We start from the raw sequence: 12,655 nt of genomic DNA on the forward strand, positions 1-12,655 counted from the left end.
ATCACACTGATGTCTTACTGTAGTTTTAAGCTTCAAACTTTGTTTTGAAATGTAGGAAAAATTTTAGAATATCACACTGAATTTTTTTCCTTCATATTCAGGCGAATATGTGTGAAGCATTTAACCTGCTTTAAAGAATATGAGAAGCTGTATATACAGTATCAGTCACCTGGTCACAAAACAGCGCTTTCTACCAGCCTCCAAATATTTTAGGGACTTCGAGCGTCCACCGTGCTGCGTTAACTTGAACTACGGGTACGCTTCACAGACCTGCAGCATCAGATATTTATCCTAAAAGGATTGACCTCACCTGGAATTTTAAAATAGCCCGTCAATAAACGTTAGAATAACGTCTCAAACGCCCCTATGTTCATCCGATGAAACATATCTTTTTGAAAAAACTGACAGTTGTGGTCTTATTCAGCAGTGTATCCTTCTCCTGAAATATTTTCAGGGAAATCTGAGATTTTGATTTTGTTTTGCTTATCGTTTCATTACCTCCATCTAGGAAGTTATGCTTTTGGTAGGATATGTGCGCCTGTCATTCAGTCTATAAATACGATCGCCAACACAGACAGACTCACACGCACGTTCACACCTGTGGGCAATTTAGAATCACCAATTAACCAAACCCCACTTTGTTGGTCCAAAATTGACAAAAGGCCTTATAACTTAGAAACTAGGATTCTCACAAGTGTGGTGTGTATTGCCAACATATAAAAAGTACCATATAAAGATTTAAAATATCATCTCACATTTGACCTCTGACCTCACTTTTACATTTCACATCTGCCTTTCTTTCAAGTTGACCCCAAAATGTATCTTTAAAGAAAGTTTGACCAGAGAAAGAGAATGAGCTGCCTAGTTATAAATATACTGTAGTATAATATTATAGTATTATAGCAATATCATCTGCTGCACGGTCTACAGACCAATCAGTGTCGAGCACAGGGGGATGCCATCTAAATAGGTGGCGACAGGACATTGAACTGTCACGCAAAAATGTGAAACCAAAACTAAAGATATTAAACATATTCATTGTAACAAAAGTATGAACCTTGATTTACACTTTCAGGTGTAAATAAAGCTGGCTATGGTCTTATGCTACGTTACCACTGGGGCATTTTTGAGGGATCCCCAAATTTTTGCCTCCCGGTGTTGATCGCTGGGACCAATTACAAAGTGACTGACAAGGATTCATTGTTAACTACAGCCTCCTACCATACTGCATACACTGACATTCAGCTGGTTGGGCCAGTGCCCTCTGTGGGCTGTCTGCTCGTGGAAGTCCAAACCCATGTGGTGGCTCATTTCCAAACTTTCTCTTATATTCCAAAAATATTCCAGTGACGATGGCTCGTTTTCACAAGTTTTCTGCAGTGTTCGGTCATGCCGGATGCCCCTGATTTGCATAAAGTCGTCGCCCCGCTGCTTCAAGTATGACACAATGAGGAAGATCCTGTGGAGATGTATTGCTGTTACCCTGGACAGCAGAGGCATGCTCATCTACACGGAAGGGGCAATGTTTAAAAAAAAAAAACTGTGAACCTATCCTTAAGTTGTTTATCGAAGAAAGTGTAAGAAAAATGTATGTATTCCAGCCTGTCACATGTGCGATTTGGTGCTTTTCTGTTATATTTTTTTTATAAATTTAATATTTTAGGGGAGGAAAAGGATGCCATCTTGTTCTCTTTGGGCATGTCATGTTGACAGACTGTTGACTTACGTCTCTTAAAAGTTCTCAATGTAGATACCATATTAAGGAGTAACGGGTTGTATTCAGCAGCTCAGATTTATAAATGTATGGAATTAAATGAATGTGGAGCGGGTGGGTGGGTGGGTGGGTGTGCAGTCGGCCTTCTCGGGGGAAATAAGATAATGTTCCTTTGTAAATCCTTGGAAATAAGTTTTCATCAAGGGATAAATTGATGTGGTGAGATATTGAGATAGAAAAAGAGTTAAAGGCAGAAAAATCTGTTTTTGGGGTTTTTTTTTTTGCTTTACTGTTTGCACATATTGGTTTTTGGTTGGCCTATCTCAGATTTGCCTGACCTCTGTCTTTTTCTCATTTCCTCCTCTTTACCACTTTCCAAACATATCTCTGTAAACAAAGAAATTCCTTCACCAACATGGATCTATTTAGCTTTCCACTTCATTTCGGAGCCGGGCTGTCTCAGCGGCCCTGATCAGAGCATACTGATAGAGCCAGATTCAACAGCTCCTGTCGGGCTGTTAAACAAACCGCTGCAGCTCCGTTCAGCTCACCAACCTTTATCTCTCCTCTCCCTCGCTTCAGACTTTCTGCCTCCTTTTTTCTCCTCCTCTTTGCTGCTCAAGTGGGGGAGTAGTTTCCTGTTTTTGTGACAAATTACTACTACTGCTGTGTGCCTGTGAGGCACATCAGTAACATTTTTACACAAAGTGGGTTACTTAATGTAAGCCACTTTGTGATTATGTATTGAAATGTGTCACAAATTTGCTACACTCCCACAATTTTGCCTTCATACTACAGCCCAGTGTCACCACAAAAAATAGAAGCTGATGTTTGAAGGGGGTTGAAACCGCTGCAGTCACGTAGGCGAGCTTTTCTGCTGCTTCATGTAAACCTGTCTGACCTTTTCAGACTCGTTGTCACCAAAATAAGTTTTGATAACTAGATAAAACCAAACCATCCATCCATGTTCTGCTGCTTATTTGGGTTACAGGGGCAGCAGTCTGAGTAGAGATGACCTCCCTCTCCTGGGCCACCTCCTCCAGCTCTTCTGTGGGAACACTGAGGTTTCCCAAGCCAAATGATAGATGCAATCTCTCCAACATGTCCTGGGTCTGTGCCAGAAGGACATTCCCAAAACACCTTGCCCAGGGGTTGTCCAGGAGGCATCGTGATCATCCAAATCACCTCAACTGACTCCTTTCGATGTGGAGTCTCTGAGCCCAGACAGACAGGATGGCCACTCAGTTCCAATCTGCCATCTTTCAGTCACTACCCGGAGCTTGTAACCATAGGTTAGAGTAGGAATGTAGATCGACTGGAACCTCTGCTCTAAGCTAACATGCAAAAACACGTATGCACAAACCAACAACGAGACGTGACAACAACCTGTAACGGTGCATAAAACAAGGTTGGGTGTCAAAGTTGATCATGACCCAGGATGAAGGAACTCTGTGATCCTGTTCTGGCTCAGATCAGCAAAGACCGCCGTGGTCCTCCTGTGTTATTGATTCAGAGAGGATTTGCGTGTGTCTGTTCCAGTGTGCGTTATATCAGTAATGCACAATTAGCCAAAGTAAACAGAAGCCAGAATCAGTCCTGTTCAGAGGAATTGTTGAACTCTGAAACAGAGCAGCAGAGTTACATAAAGATACAGTACAGCACAGATTTCTCCCTGCATGCCTTTGGCCTCATAAACAATCTGATTAACTGTGAGTGTGTTTGTGTGCGTGCGGACATGACCGTGTAAGTGTGTGTGTGTGTGTGTGTGTGTGTGTCTGTGTCCTCTGATCTGGTGACACAGAGCAGAAGTGTCCTGCTCTGCTTTCCTGCGGGACGAGGGGAGGGAGAGATAGAGGGATGGAGAGATTGGATGAAATGAGAGAGGTGGTGTGTTGTTTGGGAAGTGGGTCAAGAGGAAGTTGAGGGTGTGTTTTTAAGTGTGTGTGTGTGTGTGCATGTGAGGCTTCACAGCTGAGACTGGGTTGTTGGTCAGTATGGGAATTTGCTCTTTTTTGTGTGTGTGTTGATGGTGCATAACTTAATTCCACAGGGAAGCCAAAGCAACAGCGCCTCTGCTTCCTGTCCTAATTGCTTAAAGTCGTACACAAATAAGCCTGCGCGCGCACACATCTACACATTTACACATTTGGAAATCCTGTGTTTAAAAAGGACTTATGCAGATGCTTTTAGCATTTGCATAGTTTTAACATTCATTATCCTTTTTGACAAAATAGCTAATTTATTTTTTTCACAGTGCTTGCACACACATTTTCCCTTTTCCTTTTCCCACCTTGATTTCTGTGCATCCTTCTTAAGGGGCTGTGGCTAATGCGTTAGCACCTGGAGACATTAGTGTTGATTAGCAGGCATGTTTGTGTCCAACTGAAGATTATTCACACCAATTCACGAGCAGAATACGAGGCTATTTAGCTGCTACGTGTTCCCCTGTCTTCCCCAGCTTGTCACTGACTTTGTCCATCTGCTGCTGTCTGGTGATGAGCAGGTAGCGTACTCTAATTTTGCACGAGCTCGGCAGCTGCTGCAGTTTTTATTGGGGGGAAACACAAAGTGTGTTTGGGGCGGCCTGTGTTTGGCTATCTCTCTTGGCACATGCAGTATATGTATGTGTTTTTTTTTTTTTTTTTTTTCTGGCACAGAGGTCAGACAGAGAGCAGAGTGGCATCCCTGCCTACAGTCTGGACCTGCTGAGTGCCTCCATCCTCCGTCTGCCTCATTTGTATTCCACTGGAGCCAAAAATGGAAAGAAAATCAGGATTTATTTTACTGCCCCTAATATAAATCATTGCAGTGTGCTAATGCATTCAGTTCACATCACCATCACACTGCAAAAATAAAAAAATAAATAAATGAGTGTTGAAGAAGGTTTTAAATCAAAATAAAATGCTGCCCCAGCCCGTGTGCCTTTTTCCTACCATTTGCTGACTGACAGCAGAGCCCGTTTTTTGAATCCTATTCAATAGAAGAAGCATAGTGCAAATGAAAGAGGCGGAGGGGAGGTCACTGCAGGGTGAGCTGAAGAGAAGAATGCACAATAGCCTTCTGAAAATTTAATAAAACTCGCGGAAATGTTTCAGATATTTTAGAGCTCTTGTGTTTCTGTGCGTGTCAGGACTCAGATTAAGGAAAAGAGAGTTTGCCGTTTTGTTGCTGCACGCGGCGCAACTTTATTTCTTTATTTTAGTCAAAATGATCTCAGCAGAGAACAACATGTGCTGTTTTCTTCCAGTTATCATTTTCAAAGCTACTAATCTTGATTTACTACATTATCATTATGAGAAAATGCTCTTGTGATTGTCTGACCTTTTGCTAGTCATTATAAGAAAATTATAATATGAAAGAAATTGTGTTTTAATGATAATACATGCTCTTTGGATTGACTAGCACACATTGTAATAGGACTTGAACTTTGAGCTTTTATATTATTTACTGTGTCTATTTTTTTTAAACCATTAGATCTTCTGCAGAAGCCTGACTGACAAAGTGGATTTCATTTTAGGATCTCTGTAGTCGTTTATATTTGCCAGTAAGACTCCATTCTGGGAGAGCTGCAGCAATATAGCATGCATCAGTGACAGCAGACACAGTCATGTGAAAAAGAACAACTAAGTAGACCCTTTGGTTCCACAGCTTATAGAACATGAAGTAATTCACGATTCATCAGTGACATCATCAAAATCCTCTAAATAGAGCCTACAAATAACCAAACTCATGCTTTCATGTTCTCCTGTTATTTTAAGAACTGAAAACTCTGCAACTTTGTAACTATGATGCTGACTGAAAAACAGCCACATTTATCTACAGAAACACGTGTTATCACCTGTCTCCGCTGTATTTACAAGTAAAGTGATCGTTCAATAAGAAATTAAGACGCCACAGATTGTCTGGAACGGCTGCACCGAGGTCCAAACCAGGGGCACACATGCATGGTAGATTATGGGACCTGTAATCTTAGAAACACTGTGCATTCATCAAATATGAGGGGTTCAATGGAAAAATGACTAAATTATCTTTTAAAAAAAAAAAAATCATATGGAGGTGGATGGGCACACAGGATCGTCGGCTCAGGACCATGAAATCTGTTTTATAAAAGGTGATCACCAGCCCCAACTGCCACACACCTCACCATGAGAGGTCTGTGGCTGGAGAGCAGGGTGACATGAAGCCAAGAGGGCCAAACTCAGGCCTTGCTAACAGTTTAAGAAGTTGTTGTATTGTTGACGTGTAAGTCTTTCGGTAGAGAGGAGCTGGCTTCTGCCATAGTATCACCTCCTCTTTTAACAATACTGCGCAGCCGTTTCCGATTGATGGCACCAGCAGCTGCAGTAGATCCGACCCAGGATACTTTGGCAAGCAGAGTGGAGCAGCCAGGGATCGAACCAACAACCTTCTTATTACCTCCTGAGCCACAGCCACCCAGTTGGTAACATTTTTAATTAAAAACTGGTTTAATTGATATATGAATCATTATGTTTCTGTTTCTTGGGAAGGACTCTTGCTGGACTGATGTGGGCTTTATCATCTGTACCCATTTAGGAAACGTGTCGAACAAAAGCCTCAAAATAAAAAAATGATCAGTGAATTTGTCTGATTTGTAGCTGGTTGTTGTTGCTTGAAGATTTAATCCATTCCTCTGGGTTATTGAGACGGCACATTTTCTCTTTCTCCACGTCATCTCTGTGGGCTTTAGAAATGAGATCTTTTTTTGTTATACTTATCGTAATATGATAACTGCTCTGTAATCGTGAAGTGAGCGGTGTGGTCGGCCCTTAAAGCCCGGATGATGAATGTTTGTTGTCTTTACGGTTTTCAAGTTACTTCCTGCTGATGGAAGGAGACATTGTGACAACTGATGCTTTGCCATCTGGATCTTTAGATGCTTGATGTTTAGATGCTAGAACATATGGACACACACTCATGCAAGCAATTTTACACACACACACAGGCGCACACACACACGACCGGGCTCTGCGATCCAGAAGCATATGGTTCTTTGAGATAGTCGAGACAGACTGGGCTATTCTGTTGGATATCACCGAGGGCCTCAACATTGTTAGAAGTGCTGCCAAACAAACTTCACAACACACACACACACACACACACACACACACACACACACACACACAGTCTCGCCTCAGTAGCTCCTTTTGCTGCTTGTTTCAGTGCGACATGAACAGAGGCACGGACGACCTTAATTCTTGTTTCTGGAGAAGAGGCAAGCAGCGTCCTCATCACAGTGTGAAATGAAAATGAAGATACCTGTGAACCGTATTACTGGAGGCTTATTCAGCAACATTTAGTCCTCAGCTGGGCTTTGTTCATTAAATGCTCACAGCATCTGTAGCTTTTTGTCTTCTTGGTTGTATCATTATGAAGATTACTCCCCAAATTGATTTTTCTTTTCTTTTATCTTTTCAGTTTAAAAAGTCCTTTTATTTTACCTGGTGTGCCTGTAAGTATTAATGCTATCATCATGAGAGAAAAACCGAGACTCATTCTGTATTATCACAAATTAAAATGCCTTTAGTTTAATGTATGCTCTGATGAAGGGCTCGGGCACAGCTCCAGCTTTTTGTTATTATTCCAGGCAGTAATGTATCTTTTCTCTAATAGATAATATAAGATTTCTGGCACTTGCTGTGAATGAATTAGGTTTAATTAAAAATGCCATCACTGTGAAGCCCGGCTTCACTGTGATCTCCGGGCTCGTTGTGTAGCAGGCTCTGCTGCTGTCAGGGCAGATTTCAGTTCTGTTCTTGCACCAGTATCTGCAGTATTACCTCCAGTGCACTGAGCAGGTTGAAGTTTCCAGGATTTCGACCAACAAATGAACATTCATAACCTTTGTGTAATGCTTCCAGTTAGTAAGTAGCTGGACATGAAAAAGACCAAGAGTCCACAGCAGGGCTCAGCAATATGGCCCAAAATGTTACCGTAATAATAAAAAACATCCATCCATTTTCTTTTGCTTATCTGGGGCCGGGACGCAGGGGAGCAGCCTAAGCAGAGAAGCCCAGACCTCCCTCTCCCCAGCCACCTCCTCCAGTTCATCCGGGGGGACCCCGAGGCGTTCCCAGGCCAACCAAGAGACATAAACTCTCCAGCTTATAAATAACATATATAAAAACCTTTTTTTTGTAGCAAAGCATGGAAAATGCAGATATTTTGATGCTGGGTAGCTTCACCGGGTGCAGTCCTGATGCTTGTCAAGAAACAAGCGTTTGATTGGGGGTGCCTGCTGCTTTCTGATGGTATGATGCGTCTTTAGCACAGTTTGGTCCATCGTGTAACAGCTGAACCAAATAAACTCAGAAACAGAGATTTAAGGATAAAAGTTTTCATCTTCGTTTTAATTATTAAAGTTATTGTCATGCACAGGTAACCAAGAGGCAAAGTCCAGAAGACGTGGAATCATCTAAAATTTCCAAAAAGCAAAAACTGCCAGGAGGTCACACATGACAGAATCACTAAAACAGTGGATAACACTAGACAAACTGCTGAGGATAAGATGGCAGGAAACAAAGGGAAACATGGCAGAATACACTCACCAACCACTTTATTAGGTGCCAGTACTGGGTTGGACTCCCTTTTGCCTTCAGAACTGCTTTAATTCTTTGTGGTACAGATTCCTCAGAGATTTTGATTCATACGCACACGATAACATCGCACAGTTGCTGCAGATTTGTCGGCACCACCGTTCCACCACATCCCTTTTTTAGATTGAGATCTGGTGACTGTGAAGGCCATTTGAGAACAATGAACTCATTGTCATCAGTTTGAGATGTTTTTAGCTTTGTGACATGGTGCTTTCCTGCTGGAAGCAGCCATCAGAAGATGGGTACACTGTGGTCATAAAGGGATGAGCATGTTCAGCGGAAATACGGAGGTAGGCTGTTTGTTTAAACAATGCTCAGTTGGTAGTAAGGGGCCCAAAGCATGCAAGAAAACATTCCCCAACCCATTATACCACCAACAGCTTCAAGCGTTGATGCAAGACACCATAGATCCATAGTTTTATGATTTGTTTTTTTTTATTCCAAATTCTGACCCTACCATCTGAATGTTGCAGCAGAAATCGAGACTCATCAGATTTTTCCAATCTTCTGTTGTCGAGTTTTGGTGAGGCCATGTGAATTGTAGCCTGATGCCCTCAGAGATGCTCTTCTGCACTGATTGTAATAAGTGGATATTTGAGTTTCTGTTGCCTCCCTATCAGCTCAAACCAGTCAAAGGCTGTTCTCTTCTGACCTCTGACATCAATAAGGCATTTTCACCCAGAGAACTGCTGCTCACTAGATGTTTCCTCTCTTTTATACCATTCTCTGTAAACCAAAGTGTGGGGAAATCCCAGTAAATCAGCAGTTTCTGAACTATTCAGACCAGCCTTTCTGGGAAGATTAGTAAGATAGCTACAAACTATAACACCAGCATGGATTCATTTAAAAAAAAAAAAAAAAAAAGACGGTGGAAGATAATCAGGACAAATAGACAAAATACTAAAAGGAGGGGAAAAAAACCCACAGGAAGTAACAATGGGGAGGATTTGTAAGGAAAAGTCTTGATTGTTGCTCTTAAGCTCCTCAGGCAAAGTCGGCAAGAGAAACACGATGCAGCCCGTGCAGTCCTCTGGTCTAATCAGTAACAAATATGTCACCTGGATTTGACCTGTAATCCTAGTGCAGCCCTCAGGGCAGTCATTCATTCCCTCAGTTTTCAGCAAACCCAAGCTGTGCTTTGTGATATCAGATGACTAATGGCCTCTGCTATTTACCCAAACTGTTTTTTTTTTTTAAAAGAACTCAAGTCATTTTTTGTGCTTCTTGTAGGAGAGTGAGGTGATTGATGCCACCGGGGATCAACAGACCTGAACACTGAATATGTGAGTAAGAGCCACAACAGCTGCTGGCTTTTATTTTGAAAAACCTTTTCGTTTATTGCCGTTTGCAAAGGTTTTATCACTAAAAGTTTTAGAAACTATTCTCTCTCTTTTATTAATTCCCATCCATTGCTATTTCCACTCATTACTCAAGCCCCTACCTCCCCCCCTTTTCTGGTGGTTACCAAGAATGCCATTGGCTGTTTATTTTGGTGGTTTCAGCTAATCGTGTGTTTTTGTGCTTGTGAGTTTGTGGGGTCAGTGGGAGGGGGCTAATGGAGCTAATTGGAGGCTTTGGGATGTTTTAAAGAAATGAATTCCCACTGAGACCCCGCTGCCCCTCAAACAACCACTCTTCTCACATTTCAGCCAATTACTGTCCCTTTAAACACACCTTTCTCTGACTCGTTATATAGCTTTCCTCATCTATTTGCTTCATGTTTCAGCAGTTGACCATTAGATTTCTAATTCTCCAATAAATTCTGAGAGGTTAGGGCCTTAAGAAGTAGTTGCTTTTAAGGCAAAAGACTTTCCTTACGAGCATCCCCATAAGCTCTATCTTTAACCTTTTAAAGAATCTAACTCAACAGAAGTTCTCCACTTTCTGAAAATATCCTGATTTCAAGCTCTAAAGCTCAGGCTCGGACTTGGGTGCGCAGGATGAGGATTTAATTAGTTTGGATGTCAACCTCAAGTGGGCAAGGTTTACAACAGCGTCTTTGTTTGCACAGTCTCGCTCATTAGAGGTTTTTGGGTTGATCCAAGCAAACCTCAGCCGCGTGTCCCAACGTGAACCGATCGCAACTCCTTGTCCACTTTCTTTCTGAGTGGCATTCAGCATTGTTCTCGAGCTCTCCTCTCCCATTTCAAATTGGACCCCAGAGGCCCTGAAAACATTTGTTTTCACCCCCACTTCAGCTCAGTGTTATTTATATTGTGCCAATTCCAAGCAGCAGTTGAATCGAGGTGCTAACAGGGTGATGGTGACAACAAGTGTGTGTGCTTAGGCTTTTGCTTTCTGGCCTGATGGCAGCTGTTTTACTAATTGAGGTTTTCTTATTACTTGTTGAGCTTGTAAGAAAAGATAGAAGTATCGAGTGTACACAGTGAAATTCTTGAACAGAGATTGCTTTTCTGGATCTTTTATGCTTTTCTGCTGTTTCATAGTATATTTGTGCATTTTTGCTGTTTTTTTTCCCTTTTAATGAGTCCAAACTAGATTTGTGAGAAGAGGAAAAGGTGGCTTCCGTGGCCTTGGAAGGTGGAAGTCCCGTAAAACTCAAGAGTACCACTAACATCTCAAAGGGTACAAGAAAACCTAAATTTTATTAGACTATGTCTTAAAATAATCTCCATAAACAGATATCAAGTCATTTCAGCAAATAAATATGGTGCTTTGTAGATAAGAGGTGAGACTTTCTGGTTTCCATTTATATGAGTGATCAGGTCTCAAACAGACGTGTGAAGAACAAAATGCTAAAATGCAGCTTCAGAATCATCTTCTGTCATTGAGTGATGATTTAACTCTTCTTTTGAATTATTACATCCATAAAAACATGAAACAAGGAGTCCTTGTTTGAATATCGTGTGGGTAGCCCCCCTAAAAAATTGGCCATTTGCCCCAGAGGCTAAGCCACCACTGCCCCGAACGGTTCCCAGAGAAGCTGTGTTTACTTTATGATGTTTCCACTGACACGAGGCTTTAAATATTCTGAATGCTTATTGTGTTTGACATCTTTGAAAACTTTGAAGCATGTCTTTTTAACAGCGCTGCTTTTTGTCCAAGAGACAGCCATGTTGGTCTGAATGTGCAGCAGTTCCAGGCTGCTCTATTTCAGGAGGCGGCATTTAGCATATTTTTACTTCAGGACACTAACAGCATTTCTCTATTAATGTAATTATGTCCTATTGATGGCGGTTCATCCGGACTTGCTTTGATTGATTGTTTCAGAGGCTTTTTGCACCCTGCAGAGAATGAGCATAATGTTACGCTGCGAAAAAACTGAATGTTTTTAAAATAGTTTTATGTAAGAGTTTAAATATGTCAATTAGTGAAATCATTTATCAACTCTCTCAGTCCAGACGTGCTGCTGTGGTGGGCTTCAGAAACCCACGCTGGACTAAAATGAAACCTCTGAGTGTGACCGGTTGATTTAAATGGTCGTCTGATTTGAATAACTGGTTTCTATGATCTGCTTCTGTTCACTCGCAGTCTGCCAACTCATATTATAGCGTGTCTGTGTGTGTGTGTGTGTGTGTGTGTGTGTGTGTGTGTGTGTGTGTGTGTGTGTGTGCCTCTTCCACTTCCCCTTCTGTCTTCCATCCATCACTGTTTTCCTCTTGCCTCCATGTTCTCAGTCTCTCATTTTCCCAGTGTTATCCAACAGTTCTTGTTCCCATAAACAGCTTCATTTTCTCAGCCATCCACAGCAGCTTGTTTCTTGTCACTCTCTTGAATCTTAAAAAAAAAAAGCAAATATAAGGACCCGTGTTTGGCTGACTTTTAAAAATATCAGCTTCTGTGGGTCAGGTTATTATTCAGTCAGCCAATGAGCCCTGTTCTGTTTAGCTTTATTTATTTTCCCTTTTAGTTTTGATTGTGTAGTACAAGCTGCTGTTATTTGAGCTCAGGTAACAACCTCAGCTGTAATTCCAACACTTGGGACATGATTAATAAGTTTGTGTATGAGTCACAATTCCCCAGAAAGGACTGAAATCATTACATGCAATAATAATAATGCAATTCTAGCATTAAAAGATGTTTATGCTGTGTGGTTTCAGTAGCATTTGAGTTTTTGGATTGGGTTCATATAGACTAACGAGCGCTGCGACAATTAAAACAATGCTCAAAGAGATAAACTCTCCTGACCTGCTATGTAACCTGTCTGGAGCCAGGATCAAGAATTGCACTCCAAACTTGCACCGTTCACATTGTGGTTTCTGTCTTGCAGTGTTACAGTAACCCCTGGTTTTCACACCTCTGACAGTCTGGGTATAGAATAAGATGGGTTCTAAGGTGTTCTCTCATTTCTGCGTTTCACTGAAAC

The 12,655-nt window shown here is 41.6% G+C and overlaps 1 protein-coding gene across 2 annotated transcripts in view; it reads left to right on the forward strand.

Annotated features, from left to right (window-relative positions):
* LOC115773733 (plexin-B2-like) overlaps positions 1–12,655 on the forward strand; it is a 228,335-nt gene that overhangs the window by 74,681 nt on the left and 140,999 nt on the right. The window contains exon 3 of one of the 2 annotated variants that reach the window (XM_030720626.1): positions 9,559–9,611. The exons of the other annotated variant lie outside the window; for it this stretch is intronic. The gene's annotated coding sequence lies outside the window, so the exon portion shown is untranslated. The remainder of the gene's footprint in view (positions 1–9,558; positions 9,612–12,655) is intronic. 2 annotated transcript variants of the gene reach the window in all.

Source organism: Archocentrus centrarchus, chromosome 23 (genome assembly GCF_007364275.1).
Source record: "Archocentrus centrarchus isolate MPI-CPG fArcCen1 chromosome 23, fArcCen1, whole genome shotgun sequence".
Taxonomy (NCBI): domain Eukaryota; kingdom Metazoa; phylum Chordata; class Actinopteri; order Cichliformes; family Cichlidae; genus Archocentrus; species Archocentrus centrarchus.